Source organism: Scyliorhinus torazame, chromosome 28, assembly GCF_047496885.1.
Source record: "Scyliorhinus torazame isolate Kashiwa2021f chromosome 28, sScyTor2.1, whole genome shotgun sequence".
Classification (NCBI taxonomy): domain Eukaryota; kingdom Metazoa; phylum Chordata; class Chondrichthyes; order Carcharhiniformes; family Scyliorhinidae; genus Scyliorhinus; species Scyliorhinus torazame.
Window position 1 is genome coordinate 32,416,432 of NC_092734.1, and position 5,775 is coordinate 32,422,206.

General features: G+C 49.0%; 1 pseudogene; it reads left to right on the forward strand.

Annotated features, from left to right (window-relative positions):
* The first annotated feature begins 348 nt into the window (after positions 1-348).
* Positions 349-449, forward strand: LOC140403702 (U6 spliceosomal RNA; annotated as a pseudogene).
* Positions 450-5,775: the final 5,326 nt, after the last annotated feature.

The window sequence follows — 5,775 nt, forward strand, 5'->3', positions numbered from 1 at the left end:
GTTCTACCTGCTGATGCGTGTGACTGATGTCCAATAAAAATCCTCCCCCCCCCCCCCCACCTCCCTGCTCCTCCTAAGATCGGATTGCAACGTTTGCAAGGTCATACTGAGGCATCTACTGAGCAGAATTGAACACGGTGACAAATCAATGACATTACTTTCAAATGAGAGAAATATATTATCTGGGGTTGAAAGAAAGGTCACCGAGAATGCGCATCGCGCTTACAGCAGGCACTTGGCGAGACGCCCTGCTTCTTCTCTAACACCTCACATCCTCCAGGCCCCACCCTCCCCGAGTAGAACTCAGATAAAGATCTCTGCTCTGTGCTGGGCTAACAGATCTCGCTCGTGCCGACAGTATCTATACTAAAATTGGATCGATACAAAGAAAATTAGTATGGCCCCCGTGCAAGGATGGCACGCAAATTCGTAAAGCGTTCCATATTTTGTTGGGGCCGTGGCTTAGTTGGTTAAAGAGCCTGTCCCAAGTTCAAATCTCAACGGTGCCTGGGTTGATTTGGTAAATGCATGCCGTTAAAATAAAAAAAAACCTAAGGGGCAATTTATCACGGCCAATCCACCTGACCTGCACATCTTTGGCCTATGGGAGGAAACCGGAGCACCCGGAGGAAATCCACGCAGACATGGGGAGAACGTGCAAACTCCACACAGTCACCCGAGGTCGGAAGTGAACCCGGGTCCCTGGCACTGTGGAGAATTTTGAGGATTTGCAGTTGGATGAAGATTAAGATGTTACTCCACTGTGCACTGAATCTCAACGAGGAGTCTGCCTTTTGCCTCACCTGAACACTGATTGAAAATGAGCGTTGATTTTAACATTCTCTGATGTTTTTTTAAGTATATTTTCTTTCAGTAATGTACAAAAATACCAATACCAAGCAGGAGTTCAGGGAGCTAGGCAGAAAGTTAAAAGACAGGACCTCGAGGGTTGTAATCTCGGGATTACTCCCTGTGCCACGTGCCAGTGAGGCTAGAAATAGGAAGATAGAGCAGCTAAACACGTGGCTAAACAGCTGGTGTAGGAGGGAGGGTTTCCGTTATCTGGACCACTGGGAGCTCTTCCGGGGCAGGTGTGACCTATATAAGAAGGACGGGTTGCATCTAAACTGGAGAGGCATAAATATCCTGGCCGCAAGGTTTGCTAGTGTCACACGGGAGGGTTTAAACTAGTATGGCAGGGGGTGGGCACGGGAGCAATAGGTCAGAAGGTGAGAGCATTGAGGGAGAACTAGGGAATAGGGACAGTGTGGCTCTGAGGCAGAGCAGACAGGGAGAAGTTGCTGAGCACAGCGGGTCTGGTGGCCTGAAGTGCATATGTTTTAATGCAAGAAGTATTACGGGTAAGGCAGATGAACTTAGAGCTTGGATTAGTACTTGGAACTATGATGTTGTTGCCATTACAGAGACCTGGTTGAGGGAAGGGCAGGATTGGCAGCTAAGCGTGCCAGGATTTAGATGTTTCAGGCGGGATAGATGGGGATGTAAAAGGGGTGGCGTAATTGCGCTACTGGTTAGGGAGGATATCACAGCTGTACTACGGGAGGACACCTCAGAGGGCAGTCAGGCTATATGGGTAGAGATCAGGAATAAGAAGGGTGCAGTCACAATATTGGGGGTTTACTACAGGCCTCCCAACAGCCAGCGGGAGATAGAGGAGCAGATAGGTACACAGATTTTGGAAAAGAGTAAAAACAACAGGGTTGTGATGATGGGAGACTTCAACTTCCCCAATATTGACTGGGACTCATTCCCAGTGCCAGGGGCTTAGACGGGGCAGAGTTTGTAAGGAGCATCCAGGAGGGCTTCTTAAAATAATATGTAGACAGTCCAACTAGGGAAGGGGCGGTACTGGACCTGGTATTGGGGAATGAGCCCGGCCAGGTGGTAGAAGTTTCAGTAGGGGAGCATTTCGGGAACAGTGACCACAATTCAGTAAATTTTAAAGTGCTGGTGGACAAGGATAAGAGTGGTCCTAGGGTGAATGTGCTAAATTGGGGGAAGGCTAATTATAACAATATTAGGCGGGAACTGAAGAACCTAGATTGGGGGCAGATGTTTGAGGGCAAATCAACATCTGACTTGTGGGAGGCTTTCAAGTGTCAGTTGAAAGGAATTCAGGACTGGCATGTTCCTGTGAGGAAGGAGGATAAATACGGCAATTTTCGGGAACCTTGGATAACGAGAGATATTGTAGGCCTCGTCAAAAAGAAAAAGGAGGCATTTGTCAGGGCTAGAAGGCTGGGAACAGACGAAGCCTGTGTGGAATATAAGGAAAGTAGGGAGGAACTTAAGCAAGGAGTCAGGAGGCTAGAAGGGGTCCCGAAAAGTCATTGGCAAATAGGGTTAAGGAAAATCCCAAGGCTTTTTACACGTACATAAAAAGCAAGAGGGTAGCCAGGGAAAGGGTTGGCCCACTGAAGGAGAGGCAAGGGAATCTATGTGTGGAGCCAGAGGAAATGGGCGAGGTACTAAATGAATACTTTGCATCAGTATTCACCAAAGAGAAGGAATTGGTCGATGTTGAGTCTGGAGAAGGGTGTGTAAATAGCCTGGGTCACATTGAGATCCAAAAAGATGAGGTGTTGGGCGTCCTAAAAAATATTACGGTAGATAAGTCCCCAGGGCCTGATGGGATCTACCCCAAAATACTGAAGGAGGCTGGAGAGGAAATTGCTGAGGCCTTGACAGAAATCTTTGGATCCTCACTGTCTTCAGGTGATGTCCCGGAGGACTGGAGAATAGCCAATGTTGTTCCTCTGTTTAAGAAGGGTAGCAAGGATAATCCAGGGAACTACAGGCCGGTGAGCCTTACTTCAGTGGTAGGGAAATTACTGGAGAGAATTCTTCGAGACAGGATCTACTCCCATTTGGAAGCAAATGGACGTATTAGTGAGAGGCAGCATGGTTTTGTGAAGGGGAGGTTGTGTCTCACTAACTTGATAGAGTTTTTCGAGGAGGTCATAAAGATGATTGATGCAGGTAGGGCAGTGGATGTTGTCTATATGGACTTCAATGAGGCCTTTGACAAGGTCCCTCATTGTAGACTAGTACAAAAGGTGAAGTCACACGGGATCAGGGGTGAGCTGGCAAGGTGGATACAGAACTGGCTAGGTCATAGAAGGCAGAGAGTAGCAATGGAAGGATGCTTTTCTATTTGGAGGGCTGTGACCAGTGGTGTTCCGCAGGGATCAGTGCTGGGACCTTTGCTGTTTGTAGTATATATAAATGATTTGGAGGAAAATGTAACTGGTCTGATTAGTAAGTTTGCAGACGACACAAAGGTCAGTGGAATTGCAGATAGCGATGAGGACTGTCAGAGGATACAGCAGGATTTAGATTGTTTGGAGACTTGGGCGGAGAGATGGCAGATGGAGTTTAATCCGGACAAATGTGAGGTAATGCATTTTGGAAGGTCTAATGCAGGTAGGGAATATACAGTGAATGGTAGAACCCTCAAGAGTATTGAAAGTCAGAGAGATCTAGGTATACAGGTCCACAGGTCACTGAAAGGGGCAACACAGGTGGAGAAGGTAGTCAAGAAGACATACGGCATGCTTGCCTTCATTGGCCGGGGCATTGAGTATAAGAATTGGCAAGTCATGTTGCAGCTGTATAGAACCTTAGTTAGGCCACACTTGGAGTATAGTGTTCAATTCTGGTCGCTGTCATGATATTCAAACACACACATCATGATAGACACACCAACAGACAAATCAGAACACACAACACCACAACCAATGACAGAAAGATATAAAAGCACAGACACGACCCCCGGTGGTCAGTATTAGCTGCAGAGGAGAACCAGGACACATCTGTTACCAAACACACTCAGGGAGACAGCACGTGCAGAGTGTCCAGAACGAACGGTATTATAAGAGTTATAATAAAATAGAGTTGTACCACATACAACTGTGTTGGCTCATCTGTGCACCAGAGCACCCAACACCACATGGTACAGGAGTGGATCGATACCTGCCGGCATACCTCAGTGTACACAGACAACCAGCAGTGCCCAGGCAAAATGATAGAGCTCCCGGTTCCGCAGCCGCTCCAGTGCTACGGCGATCTCCGCGAAAACTGGCGGCAATTCCGGCAAATGTTCGAATTGTTCCTGGTGGCAGCTGAACTCCAAGACCTGGATGATAGCGAAAAAATTGAATTTCTCCTCACCATCGCTGGTGCAAGGGCAAGAGAAATATTCACAAGGTTCAGGTTCTTCAGGAGGCAGCAAAGGTACGATTACCAGGCAGTCCTGGACAAATTCTCCAAGTACTGTGAAGAAAACGCAATCCAATCGGCAAATAAAGGTAAGAAAAGCTGCAGTACTCACCTCGTGGCTGGGATCCCGGAGCCCGAATTCCCAGAAGCCAAAATCCCGGGCCTGAGAGAAGGCTGGGTCGAGGTCGGCGGCCATCTTGCTAAAGGTATAACGCTAGCACAGTTGCGCGAGCAGTGCGCAGAACCGGAAGTTTCGTTTGCGCATGCGCGAGATGCTGCGCATGCGCGAGATGCTGCGCATGCGCAGTCAAGAAAACGGCCATCGGTAAAGGAACAGCGATCTGAGCATGCGCAGTCGCTTCCTACGTGCTACATACCGAGCGTCAGGATGTCAGAGGCCCCAGACTGCACCAATTTAAAGGGGAAACGTCCCAAATCCAATTTAAAAGGGAAACGTCCCAAATCAAAAAAACAAAAATCTGTTAAAGCTGTAAAACAACCTTCCCTAACCTGGAATGACAGCACAGTGCCGCAAATTGACCCAGGAGATGAATTTGACCTCCGAAGAACCCTCCGACAAGCAGTTACCTACGCACAAGCCGATGATTCCGACCTTGAATACTTCGATGACGATCTTTACAGTGTTTCCGGACCTCGCGAGCCCAATGATAGCTCCGTGGTCCTATATGACTATGACTCGGACGAACCTTTCGTGTTGCACATTGGCGGCCCCCACATTGAATCCGACGCAGATGCGGATTCATTTTTCGGATTTGAGGATCTTCAATCCAGCAGATATGACGTTCCAACTTATCAGTACCGGATGATGCTGCAGCCTGACATTAACAGACAGGGAGCGGTGCAAGCACACGGAGAGTGCCCTGCTGCCACACAGAGCGTGGTCCACGTCCCGCTCAACGTTCCCGACTCTATGAAAGAAGACATGCAAGACTCCAGAGTGCAGTCCTCGCATGAACCAGAAGTGACTCCAGTGTCACAAGCTTCCACAGCAAGCTCGTGGACAGACTCCACAATTGCAGAAATGCAAGACTCCAGAGCGCAGTCCTTGCACGGACAAGAAGTGACTCCAGTGTCACAAGCCTCCACAGAGAGCTCGTGGACAGCCTCCATGATAGAGGCAACGCAAGACTCCAGAGCGCAGTCCTTGCACGAACAAGAAGTGACTCCAGTGTCACAAGCCTCCACAGAGAGCTCGTGGACAGCCTCCACGATAGAAGCAACGCAAGACTCCAGAGCGCAGTCCTTGCACGAACAAGAAGTGACTCCAGTGTCACAAGCCTCCACAGAGAGCTCGTGGACAGCCTCCACGATAGAAGCAACGCAAGACTCCAGAGCGCAGTCCTTGCACGAACAAGAAGTGACTCCAGTGTCACAAGCCTCCACAGAGAGCTCGTGGACGGACTCCACGATGGAAGGAACGCAAGACTCCAGAGCGCAGTCCTTGCAGGAACAAGACCATGAGGGTCTAGCAACCTCTCCTGACCAACCAGCGGCAGACGATGCAAGTCTGCCATG